The sequence below is a fragment of the Apodemus sylvaticus genome, chromosome 11, assembly GCF_947179515.1.
Source record: "Apodemus sylvaticus chromosome 11, mApoSyl1.1, whole genome shotgun sequence".
NCBI lineage: Eukaryota > Metazoa > Chordata > Mammalia > Rodentia > Muridae > Apodemus > Apodemus sylvaticus.
This window is the reverse complement of record NC_067482.1, coordinates 23,226,306-23,246,913: the sequence shown is the minus strand read 5'-3', so window position 1 is coordinate 23,246,913 and position 20,608 is coordinate 23,226,306.

The following is a 20,608-nucleotide window of genomic DNA, read 5'->3' as shown; positions in this document are numbered from 1 at the left end:
AGGATGCTGAATTTTGTCAAATGCTTTTTCTGCATCTAATGAGATGATCATATGTTTTTTTTTTATTTGAGTTTGTTTATGTAGTGGATTGCATTGATGGATTTCCTTATATTGAACCATCCCTGCATCCCTGGGATGATGCCTACTTGATCATGGTGGATGATCGTTTTGATGTGTTCTTGGATTCAGTTGGCAAGAATTTTATTAAGTATTTTTGCATCAATATTCATAAGAGAAATTGGCCTGAAGTTCTCTTTCTTTGTTGGATCTTTGTGTGGTTTTGGTATCAGCGTAATTGTGGTTTCATAGAACGAGTTGGGTAGAGTTCCTTCTGTTTCTATTTTGTGGAATAGTTTGAAGAGTATTGGTGTTAGGTCTATGAAGGTCTGATAGAACTCTGCACTGAAGCCATCTGGTCCCGTGATTTTTTTGGTTGGGAGACTTTTTATGATCCTTTTTATTTCTTCAGGTCTTATGGGACTGTTTAGTTGATCTATTTGATCCTGATTTAGTTTTGGTGTCAGATATCTGTCTAGGAAACTGTCCATTTCCTCCAGATTCTCCAGTTGTGTTGAGTATAGGCTTTTGTAGTAGGATCTAATGATTTTTTGAATTTCCTCAGTTTCTGTTGCTATATCTCCCTTTTCATTTCTAAGTTTGTTAATCTGGATACTGTCTCTGTGCCCTTTGGTTAGTCTGGCTAAGGGTTTATCTATCTTGTTGATTTTCTCAAAGAACCAGCTCCTAGTTTTTTTGATTATTTGTATGGTTCTCTTTGTTTCTACTTGATTGATTTCGGCCCTGAGTTTGATGATTTCCTGCCTTCTGCTCCTCCAGGGTGAAATAGCTTCTTTTTGTTTCAGGGCTTTCAGGTGTGTCATTAAGGTGGTAGTGTATGCTCTCTCCATTTTCATTTTGGAGGCACTCAGGGCAATGAGATTTCCTCTTAGCACTGCTTTCATTGTGTCCCATAGATTTCGGTATGTTGTGTCTTCATTTTCATTGTGTTCTAAAATGTCTTTAATTTCTTTCTTTATTTTTTCCTTGAGCAAGTTATCATTGAGTAGAATATTGTTCAGTTTTCAGGTGTATGTGGGTTTTCTGTTGTTTTTGTTGCTATTGAAGACCACTTTTACTCCATAGTGATCTGATAGGAGGCATGGGATTAGTTCGATCTTCTTATATTTGTTGAAGTCTGTCTTGTGACCAATTATATGGTCGATTTTGGAGAAGGTACCATGAGGTGCTGAGAAAAAGGTATATTCTTTTGCTTTAGGATAGAATGTTCTATATATATCTGTTAAATCTAATTGGTCCAAAGCTTCAATTAGTTTCATTGTGCCCCTGTTTAGTTTCAGTTTTTCTGATCAGTCCATTGAGGAAAGTGCAGTGTTGAAGTCAACCACAATTATTGTGTTAGGTGCAATGTTTGCTTTGAGTTTTAATAAAATTTCTTTTACAAAAGAGGGTGCCCTTGCATTTGGAGCATAGATGTACAGGATTGAGAGTTCTTCTTGTTGTATTTTTCCTTTGACCAGCAAGAAGTGTCCCTCAGAGTCTCTTTTGATGACTTTGGGTTGAAAGTCAATTTTATCTGATATTAAAATGGCCAGTCCAGCTTGTTTCCTGAGACCATTTGCTTATAAAATTGTCTTCCAGCCTTTTACTCTAAGGTAGTTTTGTCTTTGACCCTGAGGTGTGTTTCCTGTAAGCAGCAAAATGCAGGGTCCTCTTTACATATCCAGTCGGTTAGTCTATGTCTTTTTATTGGGGCATTGAGTCCATTGATGTTAAGAGATATTAAGGAATAGTGATTGTTACTTCCTGTCGTTTTTGACGTTATTTTTTTTTTTTTAATTTGATTGGTTAACTTCTTTTGGGTTTGATGAAAGGTTACTATCTTGCTTTTTCCAGGGTGAAGTTTCCCTCCTTGTATTTGTGTTTCCCCCCTATTATCTTTTGTAGGGCTGGGTTTGTGGATAGATATTGGGTAAACTTGGTTTTGTCATGGAATATCTTAGTTTCTCCTTCTATGGTGATTGAGAGTTTTGCTGGATATAGTAGTTTTGGCTGGCATTTGTGTTCTCTTAGAGTCTGCATGAGATCTGCCCAGGATCTTCTAGTCTTCATAGTCTCAGGTGAAAAGTCTGCTGTGATTCTCATAGGTCTTCCTTTATATGTTATTTGGCCTTTTTCTCTTACTGCCTTTAATATTCTTTCTTTGTTTAGTACATTTGGTGTTTTGATTATTATGTGACGGGAAGTATTTCTGTTCTGGTCCAGTCTGTTTGGAGTTCTGTAGGCTTCTTGTATATTCATGGGCATCTCTCTCTTTAGGTTAGGGAAGTTTTCTTCCATAATTTTGTTGAAAATATTTGCTGGTCCTTTAAGTTGTAAATCTTTGTACCCGCCCGTGGCCACATGCGAACCGGAATACCTGGAAGAGAATTCTGGGGGTAGACGGGAAGGGGGCGAAAGAGAAATTGAGTCGAGGCAACAGTTGCTGGTCAAGACTGACTTTAATGTTATTTTGCCAAGATATATAGTCTTTAGGAAACAACCCTGCCCCCCAACATCAAGGAACAGGCCGAGAAATCCTTGGCTCCATTTCTCAGTGGGTCGCCTGCTTCAAGTCTGGTGGGTCTCTGCTGGCCTCCTGGTGAGACTGCCCTGAGGTATTCTTGGTCATCAAGGTGAAAGGGCCTTATTGTTCCCAAGGAACAAGGGCCGGAGATAACACCAGTAGAAGAGTGGGGGCTGCCAGCCAGTTCAATGCTGTGGGGGAAGGGACAAATCTTCACTGTCATCTATGCATATAATCCTTAGGTTTGGTCTTCTCATTGTGTCCTGGATTTCCTGGATATTTTGGGTTACAAGCTTTTTGCAGTTTGCATTTTCTTTAACTGTTGAGTCCATGTTTTTTTTGGTATCTTCAGCATCTGAGATTCTTTCTTCTATCTCTTGTATTCTGTTGTTGGTATTTGCATCTATGTCCCCTGATTTCTTCCCAAGGCTTTCTATCTCCAAAGTTGTCTCCCTTTGAGTTTTCTTAGTTGTTTCTACTTCTTATTTTAGATCCTGGATGGTTTTGCTTAGCTCCTTCACTTGCTTGTTTGTGCTTTCCTGTAATTCTTTAAGAGATTTTTGTGTTTCCTCTTTCATGACCTCAGCCTGTTGACCAAAGTTCTGTATTTCTTTAAGTGTTTCTTGTGTTTCCTCCTTATTGGCTTTTGTATTCTCCTGGATTTCTTTCAATGATTTTTGTGTTTCCCTTGCAAGAGCTTCTAACTTTTGATCCATTTTCTCCTCAATTTCTTTAAGTATGTCCTTCATGTGTTCCTGTACCAGCATCATGACCAGTGATTTTAAATCCAAATCTTGTTTTACTGGTGTGATGGGGTATCCAGGACATGCTGGTAAAGGAGAATTGGGTTCAGACGTTGCCATATTGCCTTGATTTTTGTTAGTGATGTTCCTGCATTTGCCTTTTGCCATCTAGTTCTCACTGGTGTTAGTCGGTCTTATCAATGCTGGACTCACCAGTGCAAGCTGCCCCTTCCCAGGTGGCCTCTGGTGCACAGCTTACCTCCTGCACTGCCTGGAGACAGGGTGCTGTTGCCCAGGCTGTTCAGATCCCGAAGCAGACACCTGGAGGCTCCTGCAGGGGCCCGTTGGATTCACCAGAGCACAGTGACTTCACCCTGCTGGCCGCCCGGAAGCCCCTCTTGCCTCTTGCAGGACCTGGAGATGTGGTGTTGCTGCCCAGGCTGATCTGGATCCGGAAGCAGAGAGATCTGAGGGCTTCCACCAGAGGCCTCAGGACTGGAACCTAGCTCCGTGCCACTGGAGCAAGCTGGGCGCTCTCCCAGACTGCCTCTGGGTGTACACCAGGTCTCCTGCACTTCCTGGAGACAGAGTGCTGTGGCCCAGGCTGTTCAGATCCCAAAGCAGACACCTAGAGGCTCCTGCAGGGGCCCGCTGGATTCACCAGAGCACACTGACTTCTCCCCTCTGGCTGCCCGGAAGCCCTTCTTGCCTCTTGCAGGATCTGGAGATGTGGTGTTGCTGCCCAGGCTGATCTGGATCCGGAAGCAAAGAGATCTGAGGGCTCCTGCCAGAGGCCTCAGGACTGGAATCTAAGCTCCGTGCCACCGGAGCAAGCTGGGCGCTCTGCCAGACTGCCTCTGGGTGCACACCTGGTCTCCTGCACTTCCTGGAGACCGAGTGCTGTGGCCCAGGCTGTTCAGATCCCAAAGCAGACACCTGGAGGCTCCTGCAGGGGCCCACTGGATTCACCAGAGCACAGTGACTTCTCCTCGCTGGCCGCCCGGAAGCCTAATTCTTGTTTTTTAATTAAATATATTCTTTACATTTCAAATGATTTCCTCTTTCCTGATTCCCCCCCCTCCCAGAAAGTCCCATAAGGCATCTCCCCTCTTCCTTTTCCCCAACCAACACTGTCCCACTTCCCTGTCCTGGTATTCCGCTACACTGCTGTATCAAGCCTTTCCAGGACAGGGGCCTCCCCTTCCTTATTGGGCATCACTTGATATGTGAATTGTTTCTTAGGTATTCTGAGCTCCTGGGCTTATATCCATTTATCAGTGAGTGCATACCATGGGTGTGTGTGTGTGTGTGTGTGTGTGTGTGTGTGATTGGGTTACCTCACTTAGTATATTTTCTAGTTCCATCCATTTGTCTGAGAATTTCATGAATTCATTGTTTTTAATAGCTGAGTAGTATTCCATTGTGTAAATACACCACAATTCCTGTATCCATTCCTCCATTGAGGGACATCTGGGTTCTTTCCAGCTTCTGGCTATTATAAATAGGGTTACTATGAATATAGTGGAGCAGGCATCCTTAATACATGCTGGGGAATCCTCTGGGTATATGCCCATGAGTGGTATAACAGGGTCCTCCGGTAGTATCATGCCCAGTTTTCTGAGGATACGCCACACTGATTTCCAGAGTGGTTGTATCAGCTTACAATCTGACCAGCAGTGGAGGACTGTTGCTCTTTCTCCACATCTTTGCCAGCACCTGTTTTCTCCTGAATTTTTGATCTTAGCCATTCTGACTGGTGTGAGGTGCACTCTCAGGGTTGTTTTGATTTGCATTTCCCTGATGACTAAGGATGTTGAACATTTCTTTAGGTGCTTCTCTGCCATTCCATATTCCTCAGGTGAAAATTCTTTGTTTATCTCTGTACCCCATTTTTTAATTGGGTTATTTGGCTCTCCAGAGTCTAACTTCTTGAGTTCTTTGTATATCTTGGATATTAGCCCTCTGTTGGGTTTAGGGTTGGTAAATATCTTTTTCCAATTTGTTGGTTGCTGTTTAGGCCTATTGACAGTGTCCTTTGCCTTACAGAAAGTTTGTAATTTTATGAGGTCCCATTTGTCAATTCTTGATCTTAGAACATAAGCTATTGGTGTTCTGTTGAGGAAAATTTCCCCTGTGTCCATGTCCTCAAGAGTCTTCCCCTGTTTTCTATTAGTTTCAGTGTGTCTGGTTTTATGTGGAGGTCCTTGCTCCACTTGGAGTTGAACTTAGTACAAGGAGATAAGAATGGACCAATTTGCACTCTTTTGCATGCTGACCTCCAGTTGGACCAGCACCATTTGTTGAAAAGACTTTTTTTCCACTAGATGGTTGTAGCTCCTTTGTCAAAGATCAAGTGACCATAGGTATGTGGGTTCATTTCTGAATCTTCAATTCTATTCCATTGATCTACATGCATGTCACTGTACCAGTATCATGCAGTTTTTACACTATTGCTCTGTAGTACTGCTTGAGGTTGGGAATACTGATTTCCCTAGTTCTTTTACTGTTGAGAATAGTTTTAGCTATCCTAAGTTTTTTTGTTATTCCAGATGAGTTTGAGAATTGCTCTTTCTAACTCTATGAAGAATTGAGTTGGGATTTTGATGGGGATTGCATTGAATCTGTATATTGCTTTTGGCAAGATCACCATTTTTACTATATTAGTCCTGCCAACCTATGAGCATGGAAGATTTTCCATCTTCTGAGATCTTCGATTTCTTTTTTTCAGAGTCTTGATCTTCCTGTCATACAGATCTTTCACTTGTTTGGTTAGTCACACCAAGATGCTTTATATTGTTTGTGGCTATTGGGAAGGGTGTCATTTCCCACGTTCTTTCGCAGTCTGTTTATCCTTTGAGTATAAGAAGGCTACCGATTTGTTTGAGTTAATTTCATATCCGACCACTTTGCTGAAGCTGTTTATCAGCTGTAGGAGTTCTCTGGTGGTGTCTTTTGGGTCATGTAAGTATACTATCATAGTGATAATTTGATTTCTTCCCTTCCAATTTCTGTCCCTTTGACCTCCTTTTGTTGTCTAATTGCTCTAGCTAGAACTTCAACTACTATACTGAATAAATATGGAGAGAGAGGGCAGCCTTATTTGTCTCTGATTTTAGTGGGATTGTTTCAAGTTTCTCTCCATTTAGTTTGATGTTGGCTACTGGTTTGCTGTATATTGCTTTTACTATGTTTAGGTGTGGGCCTTGAATTCATGTTCTTTCCAAGACTTTTAACATGAAATGATGATGAATTTTGTCAAATGCTTTTCAGCATCTAAAGAAAAGACCATGTGGTTTTTTTCTTTGAGTTTGTTTATGTAGTGGATTACATTGACGGGATTTCCATATATTGAACCATCCCTACATCCCTGGGATGAAGCTTACTTGATCACAGTGAATAATTGTTTTGATGTATTCTTGGATTCTATTGGTAAGAATTTCATTGAGTATTTTTGCATCGACATTCATAAGGGAAATTGGCCTAAAGTTCTCTTTGTTCTTTGGATCTTTGTGGTTTTGTTAGCGAAATTATGGCTTCATAGAATGAGTTGGGTAGTGTTCTTTCTGTTTCTATTTTGTGGACTAGTTTGAAGAGTATTGGTGTTAGTTCTTTTTTGAAAATCTGATAGACTTCTGCAGTAAAACTATCTTGTTCTGTGCTTTTTTTGGTTGGAAGACTGTCAATGACCACTTCTATTTCTTTAGGGGTTATGGGACCATTTAGATAGTCTATCTGATCCTGATTAAACTTCGGCTGTTGGTATCTGTGTAGAAAATTGTCCATTTCATCCAGATCTTCCAGTTTTATTGAGTATAGGGTTTTACAGTAGGATGTAATGATTTTTTGAATTTCCTCAGTTTCTATTGTAATTTCTCCCTTTTCATTTTTGATTTTGTTAATTTGGATACTGTTTCTGTGTCCTCCTGTTAGTCCGGCTAAAGGTTTCTCTATCTTCTTGATTTTCTCACAGAACCAGCTTCTTGTTTTGTTGATTCTTTGTAATTTTATGAGGTCCCATTTGTCAATTCTTGATCTTAGCACTTTGGCTATTAATGCTCTGTTGAGGAAAATTTCCCCTGTGCCCATGTCTTCAAGGGTCTTCCCCAGTTTCTTTTCTATTAGTTTCAGCGAGTCTGGTTTTATGTGAAGGTCCTTGATCCACTTGGACTTGAGCATAGTACAAGTTGATAAGAATGGGTTGATTTGCATTTTTCTGCATGCTAGCTGCCAATTGATCCAGTGCCATTTGTTAAAAAAGCTATCTTTTCCCCCCCACTGGATGATTTTAGGATCTTTTTCCAGTATCAAGTGACCATAGTTATGTGGGTTCATTTCTGGATCTTCAAATCTATTCCATTGATCTACCTGCCTGTCACTGTATCAATATCATGCAGTTTTCCCTGTTTCTTCTCTTTGTAATCTCTGCCTATTTGGAGGGAGTTACTTTGATCCATTTTCTCCTAATTTTAAGTTTTGTAGATCCTGTCTGTTCACTTTGGAAATCTGCCTTAAATTTTCTTGCTAACCTATTTGCTTCATTATTATATTTGGTTTGTAGGTCATCTTTGTTTTGGTGGGCATCTATATGATATACCTTAATCCTTATTTCCTTACATATTTGAGCTGTCTCCATCCAAGCTTCCTTAGACCATAAGTCTTTTCCATTGGTTTTCTATTCTGTTAATTTTCATTTTCCTGACCAAATTGACACACACCAGGAGCTTGTGAAAAGATGTAAGTCTTTTCCATCATTATAGGACTGTTATCTATTATCACAGTATTATCTGTATTGATATAAATTAAATTACTAAATTACTCTATATATTCTAATATAATTTTCACTGCTTCTTCCTGGGGTAGTCTCCAGGTGAAGTCAGATGCTTTCTTCACTATACTGTATAATGGTTGGAGCAGCAATTGCAGGTATTGTAAATGTTGCCTCCAATAACCAAATAAACCTATTAAATGCAAGGTTTCTGTCTTATTCTGATGTCTTGGTTTCTTAATTTGTTGGGTACTTCTGGGGGAGTGGATGGTCTTCCAGTTGACCAGTGTACACCAAGGAATTTAACTTCCTCTCATGGTTCCTTTACTTTGTCTTTATTAATGGTCCATCTTTTATTTGTTAGATGTGCAATTAAGTCTGCTACTATTGGATGTCGTATTTGTTTATGATTTGTTTATGACCTTCATATATCAAATGAAGGTCATCTACATATGAAAAGATTGTTACTTCTTCTGGTGTTTGGAATGAATCTAAAGCCCATCTCAATGCCTTGTGTCCTATAATTGGGCTGGTTTTATATGCTTGTGGAACTCTAGTTAATTGATATTGTTTTCCTTCCCCTGAGAATGTGGAGATTTCTCTAGGGTTTGGATGTAAAGGAACACCAAAGAGCATATCTGTTAAGTCTATTGTGGCTAACCATTTGAGTGCCACCTCTCTGATTCTCAGGAATATATTTTCTACATCTGGCAACTGCCCAGGCATCTGCTCTGATAGTTTGTTTATATTCCTGTAGTCTACTGTAAATCTCTATTTGCCATTCGATTTCTTTTGCCATTTCTGGCCAAATGGGGCTGTTATAGTTAATGCTTTTTCTTGGTTCTATAATACCTTCTGCCAATAATGTTGGTATGGTGTCTTTCACTTCCTCCATTCCACCTTTTATGGGGTATTGTGGTGGTATCTCTTTTGGGTAGTTCTACCCATGGAATTTTGACTGCACCAATAGTAAATTTGGCAGCCTTTTGCAATTCAAAATTTTGGAAACAATTTGTGCATTGTGGGTAGTTCTATAACATTTTCTTGGGCACTGCACAGAGCAAAATCTAGCTCATAATTTTTAACATATACTTGCAATATACCTGTCTAGTCACAAGGGTTCTAACTCTGCTGCCAATTCCTTCTACTTCTTTGTAGCCTCTAATCTTGTCTGTATTCAGGATCTGTCCTTTGTCTAGGGTTTATACATTAATTTCACTACCCGTGTACAATACCATTTGACCACTCTGGTGGTGCTGTTGTGTAATATAATGGGTAGTGCTATTCTGGGTTTTAGAAATTCTGTCCCTGAGGTTGAGAGGGATGTCCTTGTCCTTTCCAGCTATTCCTGAATGGCAGCCTGTTCATAGGTATTGCCCCTATGCTCAGCTCTTGATTGTTGAATCCTAGTTGGGGGGTCCCTTGGCCATTGCCACCCCCCAAGGTCTTCAAGGAGCTTGCCCAAACTAGTGACTGGTGGGAGTCCATGGCTGGCTTGGTTCTGATCTAATTGGGGGAGATGGTATTCTGTCTTCCAAACAGTTTTATATCTTAAACTGTGTCCTTACTGCATTATATTTCTTATTTTAATAGGTAGGGATACTACCTTCTCTGAGTCTAATATTCTGTATGATTTTAAGCAGTCTAAGGCATTTGCCACAGTTCGACATCCTTGCAATGGTCCAGCTAGGGTCACCCTGAGATGTTGTGGAGCTCCTTTTGACAGGATTTTCCTAAACTGGGCCAACATTGGTGCAGCCTGTGGAGTGGGAACCTGGTTGTAGATGAAATAGAGTATTCCTAATTTTCTTGATAACTGAATTGCTTCCTGCAAACTATTGCATTTTGCTGAGGCCTTAAATTGAGTTAAATGTAGGGAGGGGAACACATGTCTACAAACTGCAGTTATCCAGTCAAGTAGTGGGAGTGTATCTCCCCAGGAGCTGTCTAACACATGTTCTAGAGCTTCAAATACAGTGGAATTTTCTGCCATGTTCCTTATTTTACACATCTCTTGATCTGATAACATTATTGTATCTGCTCCCTTCTCCCGTAGTTTTACTATAATGGATGATTTCTTCATGCCATTCTGGGCATAGTCTGTTCTAAATTTATTGAATTCCTGTGGGGTATATGCTCTGGTCTCCATTATCACCTCAGTGGTCCTGGTATGTCTGGAACCCCTTCCTGGTGTCTGAAGCTGAGAGGCAGTCACTGGCAATGATAGAACTGGTTCATTTTCTAATGCATTCCTAAAAGGATTGCATTCCTTCATTAGCCATTCATCGTTTTGTGATATTCACAGCTACCCTTTTGCCCATTAGTCTATCTTTATCTCAATTGACTGTAGTCTTCATGAATATATCAGGTATTTCTTTTTGAAATGCTTTCTCTAAAATAAGCTCCATCTGTTGTGGTTCTGTTAATGAGATGCCAATTTTAACTTCCTTGTATTTAGTCTTATTCTTAACTATGAGGTTGGTATCCTGCCAAACTATTTCTTCCAAGTCTAAAGTCCCTTCATCCTCTAATTTTACTTTTTTTTCATACCATTACTTAGTCTTTTTAGTCTACTCATGATGTTATTTTGCAGGCCATGTGGTACAATGCTTTTATTGTTTTCTTTTTAAAGTACCAGGCAATATTACTTCTTGGGAGATTTTTCAATAATGCATTAAATAATTTGCCTGCCCATCTCAATAGTATTTTTGCCAGCCACTCTCTCATGAGGCTTGGACGTCAACTTCTTTGCCTCAATAACCTGCTCTTCCTCCTGCCTAGCTTCAGCTGCAGGAGCTTTCAACCGGGGTTTGTGGCATCATACTTTCAACTTCCCTGTCTCTTTTTGATCTACTTATCTGTGCCTATTGAGGCATCATAGAGGTTTGATTTCAAAAGAGACCAGTACCCCCTGGTTAGCCTAGAGGTTGGCTCCCCTCTGATGTCTTCTACCTGCCCTTCCTCCTAGCCTTAGTGGCATAGAGTTGGATTCAAAGCTTCGTGACTTCAAGGTCAGAAGTTCTCAGACTAGGAATGTATTCAAATTCAACCATCTAGAAAATGAACCCAAATTTAAAGTGCAGCTGCTATGACTGCTAGACAGAGCTCTGGCTGCTTTCCAGGACAGGTTCAAATACTGTGGACTACTCTATCTTCTTTGAGTTTAGGGAAGGGGCCGAGAGTGAGAGAAAGAAGGTGCCTGTGAGTCAGTAAACCAAGTTACACTAGTATTTATTTATAAGCAACAATGAACAAATATAAACTGAAAAGGGATCACAGTCATTCACAGACACATACACTCTCACCTCTCGTCTAATAAGTGGTGTAGCCTAGGTCCAATGGAAGTGCAGGCCAGCAGCATTTCCTCACTGTGCTTTAGATCCCTCCTAGAGCCTCAGTTCAGAGCTGGGGTGTCTGGAATAAGTGGGCTGGCTCTAGGAGTGAGTTGGTTTCAACACATAGAGTCTCCATGGGGCTCCTGGAAAAGAGCCAAACCTTAGCTGTCAGACCAGGGTTTTTAAGCTCTTTCAGCTCAGGCCTACAGCACCACTTTATCTGACACAAGGCTTATCATCTCCACACACACTCTCCTGACTTGGTCTTCATGGTATCTTTTTTAATCAATTAAAATTGAGGCATTCACCAAGTCAGGGCATTACCTTATCACATTTCACACTCAAACCCGGGACTGGGATACATTTGCAATTTCTTTTATATTTCTTACATGTATTCCTTACATATTGTCTTATAATTTGATTTCTTTATTGGAAAGAGGGACCTTCATTTTGCAGGCTGTCTGCCTCATTTTCAGATTACCTAAACTGATTGTGAGTATTGGTCACACCAACTCTGTCATGAAAGTTGACCATTGGACATTTGTAAAGGCAGAACCTTCTTTTGGCTTGATCCTCTTCATTTGTGATGCTGACTACCATGGAAAGAGATTCTTAATGCAATATGTTTTGATTATTGTTTCTCTCCCACACACACTCTCTAGATACTGTGTTTTTTTCCTTTCCATCCAAATTTACATTCTTTCTCTGTTTTGATTAAGAAGAGAAGCTCATGTCTGATACCAACATTGCGTCATGAATCAGTGCTAGATGCAATATGTAATGTAAGTGTGAACCTATTGCTATTTTCTTGTAAATGAACATTGTATGAAATGAACTCCAAATGACTTATATCCAAACACTAAAGTTTCTCTCAACTCTCATTAGAGAACATTTTGCAGTGTATAATTATTGGTCTAGAGACCCACAAACATCCAAGGTGCAGAGCATAAGAAAACAGTAAGCCAGAAACAGGACATGCATTTCACATGTATTCCAAGACTTGGGTCATTGCTGTAGAAAGCTTGTAAAAGCAAGAGGTGTTGTATAATTACAATGAAGCTGTGTCTATCATTTGCCACAAATCACCTGTTGAGGTTTGGTGTGTTGCTATGTGTTATAATGATACATACTGGCTGCCATGGCACGGTTGCCCCCATGGATGAGAGAATCAGCATGTAGACATGAGTGACCATGTAACCTTGCACTCCGTGATATTTCTGATTGGTCAATAAAGATGCCTCCAGCCTATAGCTGGGCAGAAGGAGATATGTGGAATATATAGTTCACAGGCTTGAAGGAAGAGAGAAGAAGATGGAGAGAAGAGCAGAAACCATGGCATAGGTCAGTCATGGAAAAATGGCCAGGACTACTGGCTAACTAAAGTTGAGAACATCTCAGATGGAAGATGGTGACTTATAACTCAGGGTTATGGATAGGGTAGTAGATGCTAATAGTTTAGATGATAGCTGTCTGCCCAGCTTTAGAGCTGCTTAAGACTTATTATAAACATAAAAGTTGCACGTATTTTACATGGAAACTGAAAGATTAAAGGCTGGTTAAAAACCCATGACTGAGATTAAATCTTTGTGGAGAAGTCGGCAACTGCCATCTTAGCTCCCAGTAGAATGGGACAAGGGACCTCAGGTACTGAGATATCCTGATTCTAAGACTTCTGGGGATGTATACCACTGAGCTGCGGTTTGCCACCTGCGCCCAGGACTTGGGAAAAGTGGTGGTTTGTCTGTGTGCCAGCCTGGCATGGGTCCTGTACCCTATGGGATCTCCTCTGCCATCTTTGCTCCCTGACAGAGCAGACGGGCAGCACCAGGTTTGGTCCACTGAGACAACTCAAGTATAACATTGCTTGGGGCAGGACACACCAGACCTCCATCAGCACACAAGAGGAGGGCAGCACATTAACAATCTGTGCCAAGGCAATCCCAGTCATCCAGTGGTGTGGAAATAGCCTTAAGGGCTCACAGGAGGTTCACGCACCAGCCAGTGACAACAGGACAAACTAACACCAGAGATAACCAGATGGCAAAAGGCAAACGTAAGAACATTACCAACAGAAATCAAGACAATATGGCAGCATCTGAACCCAGTTCTCCAACAACATCAAGTGCTGGATACCCCAACACACCAAAAAAACAAGATTTGGATTTAAAATCACTGGTCATGATGCTGTTACAGGAACATAAGAAGGACATAAATAAATCTCTTAAAGAAATATAGGAGAAAATGGATGAAAAGTTAGAAGCCTTTACAAGGGAAACACAAAAATCAGTGAAAGAAATCCAGAAGAATATGTGTCAAAAGATAGAAGTCAATAAGGAGGAAATGCAAAAATTACTTAAAGAAATATAGGAGAACTCAGGTCAACAGACAGAGGTCATGAAAGAGGAAACACAAAAATCTCTTAAAGAATTACAGGAAAACACAAACAACTAATTGAAGGAACTGAGCAAAACCATCCAGGATCTAAAAACAAAAGTAGAAACAACTAAAAAATCACAAAGAGAGACAACTTTGGTGGTAGAAAACCTTGGGAAGAAATCAGGGGCCACAGATGCAAATATCAACAACAGAATACAAGAGATAGAAGAAAGAATCTCAGATGCTGAAGATACCATAGAAATCATGGACTCAACAGTCAAAGATAATGCAAAATGTAAAAAGCTTGTAACCCAATACTACAGAGCAATAGTGTTAAAAACTGCATGATATTGGCACAGTGACAGGCAAGTGGAACAATGGAATAGAATTGAAGAACCAGAAATGAATCCACACATCTATGTTCAGTTGATCTTTGACAAAGGAGCAGAAAACATCCAGTGGAAAAAAGATAGCCTTTTCAACAAATGGTGCTCATTCAACTGGAGGTCAGCATGCACATGAATGTGAATTGATCCATTCTTATCTCTTTGTACTAAGCTCAACTCCAAGTGGATCAAGGAGCTCCACATAAAACCAGACACACTGAAACTAATAGAAAAGAAACTGGGGAAGACCCTTGAGGACATGGGCACTGGGGAAACGTTCCTGAAGAGAATACCAATAGCTTATGCTCTAAGATCAATTATTGATAAATGGGACCTCATAAAATTACAAAGTTTCTGTAAAGCAAAGGACACTGTCAAAAGGACAAAACGGCAACCAACAAATTGGGAAAAGATCTTCACCAACCCTACATCCGATAGAGGACTAATATCCAAGATATACAAGGAACTCAAGAAGTTAGACCCCAGGGAACCAAATAACCCTATTAAAAATGGGGTACAGATCTAAGCAAAGAATTTTAACCTGAAGAATTTCGGATGGCCAAGAAGCACCTTAAATGCTCAACGTCATTAATCATGAGGGAAATGCAAATCAAAACAACCCTGAGATTTCTTTCACCTCACACCAGTCAGAATGGTTAAGGTCAAAAACTCAGGAGAACACTCCTCCACTGCTGGTGGGATTTCAAGATGGTACAACTACTATGGAAATCAGTCTGGTGTTTCCTCAGAAAACTGGACATGACACTTCTAGAGGACCCTTCTATACCTCTCCTGGGCATATACCAAGAGGATTCTCTGGCATGTAATAAGGACACATGCTCCACTATGTTCATATCAGCCTTATTTATAATAGCCAGAAGCTGGAAAGAACTCAGATGTCCCTCAGTGGAGGAATGGATATAGAAAATGTGGTATATTTACACAATGAAATACTACTCAGCAATTAAAAACAATGAATTCATGAAATTTTTAGGCAAATGGTTGGAACTTGAAAATCATCCTAAGTGAGGTAACCCAATCACAAAAGAATACACATGGAATGCAATCACTGATAAGTGGATATTAATTAGCCCAGAAGCTCTGAATACCAAAGACACAATTAGCATATGAAGTGATTTCCAAGAAGAAAGAAGGAGAGGGCCCTGGTCCTGCAAATGCTTGATCTAGCATTGTAGGGGATTACCAGGACAGAGAAAAAAGAGGAAGTTGATTGGAGAATGGGTGGAGAGAAGAGGGCTTATGGGACATATGGGGACGGGGGAACTGGGAAAGGCGAAAGCATTTGGAATGTAAACAAAGAATTTAGAAAATAAAAAAAGAACCATGAATTCTAATAAGAGTAAACATAATTACATTATATAGATCAAGATGGCATAATACAAATCACATAGCCTTACCTTACTCATATTCTGATTACTATTTGGGAAAAGCCTTTCTACATAAATTTAATGCATTTAGATATATATCACAAACTCTATTACTACCTATTGTTCAGAATATCAATAGTTAATGAAAATTTGGGTATCAAAATGGAAAAGGAGAGGGTTAAGGGTTACAAAAGATTATGGAACCTATATTCTCACATTAATAATATCATAAGCATGGACTGTGTATTTCATTGCAGTCAAAAGTTATGTAAAACTTTAGTTTGTCTGAACAACTCAAAGGCCCAGTTCTAAGCTTTGCAATTTTATGCCATCACATTTGTTTATTGTTGATCTTACAGTATAAGCTATTGTTGTTCTGTTAAGAAAATTTCCCCTGTTCCCATGTGTTTGAGCCTTTTCCCCACTCTGAGTGAGTGTCTGTCTTTGCCACTGAGGTACATTTTCTGTGTTCAACAATATGCTGGTTTCTGTTTATGTATCTCATCTGTTAGTCTATCTCTTTTTACTGAGGAAATGAGTCCATTGATGTTAAGAGATGTTAAGGAAAAGTGATGGTTACTTCCTGTTATTTTTGTGGTTAGAGGTGGAATTATGCTTTTGTGGCTATCTTCTTCTGGGTTTGTTGAAACATTACTGTCTCTTTTTCTAGGGTGTATTTTCCTTTTCATGTTGGAATTTTCCATCTATTATTCTTTATAGGGCTGTGTTTGTGAAAAGACGTTGTGTAAATATGGTTTTTATCATGGAATATCTTGATTTCTTCATCTATGGTAATTGAGAGTTTTGCTGGGTATATTAACCAGGGCTGGCCCTTGTGCTCTCTTAGGGTCTATATGATATCTGACCAGGATCTTCTGGCTTTTATAGTCTTTGGTGAGAAGCCTGGTGTAATTCTGATAGGTATGCTTTTATATGTTACTTAACCTTTTTTCCTTACTGTTTTTAATATTCTTTCTTTGTTTTGTGCATTTGATGTTTGATTATTATGTGTCGGGAGGAATTTCTTTTCTGGCCCAGTCTATTTGGAGTTCTGGAAGCTTATTGTATGTTCATGGGCATCTCTTTCTTTAGATTAGGGAAGTTTTCTTCTATAATTTTGAAAAATATATTTACTGACCCTTTAAGTTGGATATCTTCACTCTCTTCTAGACCTATTATCCTTAGGTTTGGTCTTCTCATTGTGTCCTGAATTTTCTGGATATTTTGGTGTAGGAGCTTTTAGCATTTTGCATTTTCTTTGTGTCAATGTTTTCTATGGTATCTTCTGCACCTTAGAATCTCTCTTCTATCTCTTGTATTTTGTTTGTGATGCTTGCATTTATGACACCTGATCTCTTTATTATGTTTTCTACCTCCAGGATTGTCTCTCTTTGTGATTTCTTTATTGTTTCAATTTCCATTTTTAGATCCTGGATGTTTTTGTTCAATTCCTTCACTTGTTTGGTTATGTTTTCCTATATTTCTTTAAGGGATTTTGTGTTTCCTCTTTAGGTGTGTCTCCCTTATAACCTGTATTCTCCTGTATTCCTTTAAGGGAGTAATTTATGTCCTTCTTAAAGTCCTCTATCCCCATCATGAGAAGTGATTTTAGATCTGAATCTTGCTTTTCCTGTTTCTTGGGGTATCCAGTTCTTGCTATGGTAAGAGATCTGGGTTCTGATGATGTTAAGTAATATTATTTTCTATTGCTTATGTTCTTATGCTTGCCTCTCACTATCTGGTTATCTATAGTGATACCCGCTGGTGCTTTCTCTGAATAGAACCTGTCCCTCCTGTGATCCTGTTTGTGTCAAAACTCCTCAGAATCCAGCTGTCTCTTTGATCCTGTGATTCTGGGACCCTGTGATCCTGAGATCCTGGCTTTGTCAGAGCTCCTGGGACTCAGGCTGCCTCTGAGATCCAAAAATCCTGGTGTGGCCAAGTTCCTGAGATCCTGTGATCCTGGGCCTGTTTGAGCACCTGGGTGTCAAGCTTCTTCTTGGTGTTGTGGGGCTGGGTGCAGAACCGGTGCCCAAGGTCTTCTTACAGCACCAGCTCAGACAAGAAGAAACCAATGCCACTGACTGGGTGGGGGCTCCCATATCCCTAGATCCGGCTGGTCCTAGTTACTCCCGGTGTTGGGGCAGATGTTGTGGTCTCCTCATCTATGATCCTTGTTGTTTTAGAGCACCTTGAATTTGAGCGAACTTCCTCTGGGTGTTGTGGAAGTGGGTGCCAGGTTTATTTTGATTTATAATATATCATATGAAACAATTCACCATTGCTAAAAATAATTTCTATCTTACCAGAAAGTATATTTACTTAATTTCAGATAAAATTTTTAATGATTGTCTAAGGAAAAATGTCAATAGGAAAATTTAACATATGCTTTCCATTGTCCTAAACACATATCATGTGTAGTATCAAACTGAGTTCTAAGTAAAATCTATCCTCACAAACTGGAATATGAACTGCAAGTTTTACTCTCTGTATGACTTATGTTAAGTAAAATAACAAAAATCTCCTTTACAGGAAAAACTGTTTTGATCAATAGGTAAATATAGATTACAAATATTCAAAGACTTACTTTTTGAAAGTCATTCAATAATACAATTTATAGGGTGGGAGCTGCTAGATTCTTCCTATGTTATCCTTGTGGACACATGACTCTTTCTTAAGTTCCAATCTCTTTCACCATCCAGAAAAACATGCTCATATGATGTGCCGGAAACACAGTTCTTCCTGATAGGTTCATAATTTTATTGTCCTGGGCTCACTTTAGGTCAGGACCCATTTTCAAATTTTCTCTTATATTTTTCTACATCAGACATTGGCAAGAAGATATTTTCTTCTTCCTTATAGTCATTTTTGTTTCATTTTGTGTATATGGGTGTTTTGCCTGCATGTAATTCTATGTTGTGTGAGTGTTCTTTCTGGGGACATGAAGAGTAATGGAGAACCAGTAGGATGTAAAACTTGTTGTAAATATGAATAAAATTACCTAACTCAGATCTGTAAGTGCCAGGATGCCAGGTGCCAGGTATGTAAAACCATACTTGATCTAGTGTGATCTTTCAGATAACAATGTGAATCAGAACCAGAATACTATTTTATCTTCTGCAATTCATAATTTTCTTTTTGATATGCATAGGAACAAGAATCCATTACCTTACATTTCACAGTAATTTTCCCTACTGTAATTCAATCAGAGGTCAATAGACTTATAATACATTTGTCTACCTAGTGGACACTTTTCCTTACCTTCTGTAGAATCTGGGCAAGATTCGAAGCAACTATGTTGGCCTTTTCTTCTTCCATGTTTTTAACCATTGATCCCAGAGAAAACACCACCACACCATCTTCTCCAGAGCTCTGAACAAATTTTTCCATTTCCTGCTAAGACAGTTGACATCACAAATGAATTGCTGCATAGGAAGCATTGTCTAAAGGACTGAGTCAAACATTACCATAGGAAATCATGTAATTACTGGAATTAGTTTAGGAATACTGGTATATTCAGTGCATCCATACTCAGTGTTCGTGGAGAGTACATTTGTAGTATAGTACAGTCGACCAAAGTAAAACAATTAGAGGAAAAATGTATTAGTATAGATGTCAGTGAAATTTAGAGGATCATTAGGAGGTATTTTAAAAACAACATGAAGAAAAAGGAGAAAGAGTTTAAGAGCTAGAGGGGATGGATGGCCTTCCAGTGTCGACCAGGCCAGTAAGACTGAAGCTTCTGTAAGCTCACAGACTGTAGCAGCACGCATAAGAGCTGCACAGGTTCAAGCCAGATGAAGTTCCACCATGGAGAATAGAAAATGCTCATCAACTTCCACTTCTAACTAAGAAGCTATTTGCAATTGATATCTGATAATATAGGGGAAAATCAGCTCTCTGCAGTAGAGAGTATGTAAATCAATCATACAACAGAGCAGGCCCCAGTCCAGTAATAGTTAGCCAACTCCAAATAAATGCCATGTTCGTTTTTTTTTATTTTCACACAAATGCTAAGTTCTCATAATAATATCTTATTGTGTTTTTTAAAACAACACAAATAGTTTATTCTATCAGTACTTAATCAGTTTACAGTTATAGCTTACATGATTGTACACATCTTCTTTGACTGTACATTTTGATGAGTTTGACAATTTATGTGTCCAAGTATCCTCCACCATCATCAAGATATAGAACATTTCCATTGCCCAAAACTTCACCATTGTCTATGCCAATCCACCCTCTTCCATATCTAACCACAGACAAGTATTTACTTTGAATTACTATAGGTTGAACTTTTTTAACTATAAAATTGCATGAATGGTATGGGCCTTGAATTCCTGTTCTTTCCAATACTTTTAGCATGAAAGGATGCTGGATTTAGTCAAATGCTTTTTCTGCATCTAATGAGATGATCATATGTTTTTTTTTCTTTGAGTTTGTTTATGTAGTGGATTGCATTGATGGATTTCCTTATATTGAACCATCCCTGCATCCCTGGGATGAAGCCTACTTGATTATGGTGCATGATGGTTTTGATGTGTTCTTGGATTCGGTTGGCAAGAATTTCATTATGTATTTTTGCATCAATATTCATAAGAGAAATTGGCCCGAAGTTCTCTTTCTTTGTTGGATGTTTGTGTGGTTTTGGTATCAGCATAATTGTGGCTTCATAGAACAAGTTGGGTAGAGTTCCTTCTGTTTCTATTTTGTGGAATAGTTTGAAGAGTATTGGTGTTAGGTCTTCTATGAAGGTCTGATAGAACTCTGCACTGAAGCCATCTGGTCCCGTGCTTTTTTTGGTTGGGAGACTTTCTATGAACCTTTTTATTTCTTCAGGTGTTATGGGACTGTTTAGTTGAACTATTTGATCCTGATTTAGTTTTGGTGTCAGATATCTGTCTAGGAAACTGACCATTTCTTCCAGATTCTCCAGTTGTGTTGAGTATAGGCTTTTGTAGTAGGATCTAATGATTTTTTGAATTTCCTCATCGTTAAAACAATATACAGCAATCCGGTAGCCAACATCAA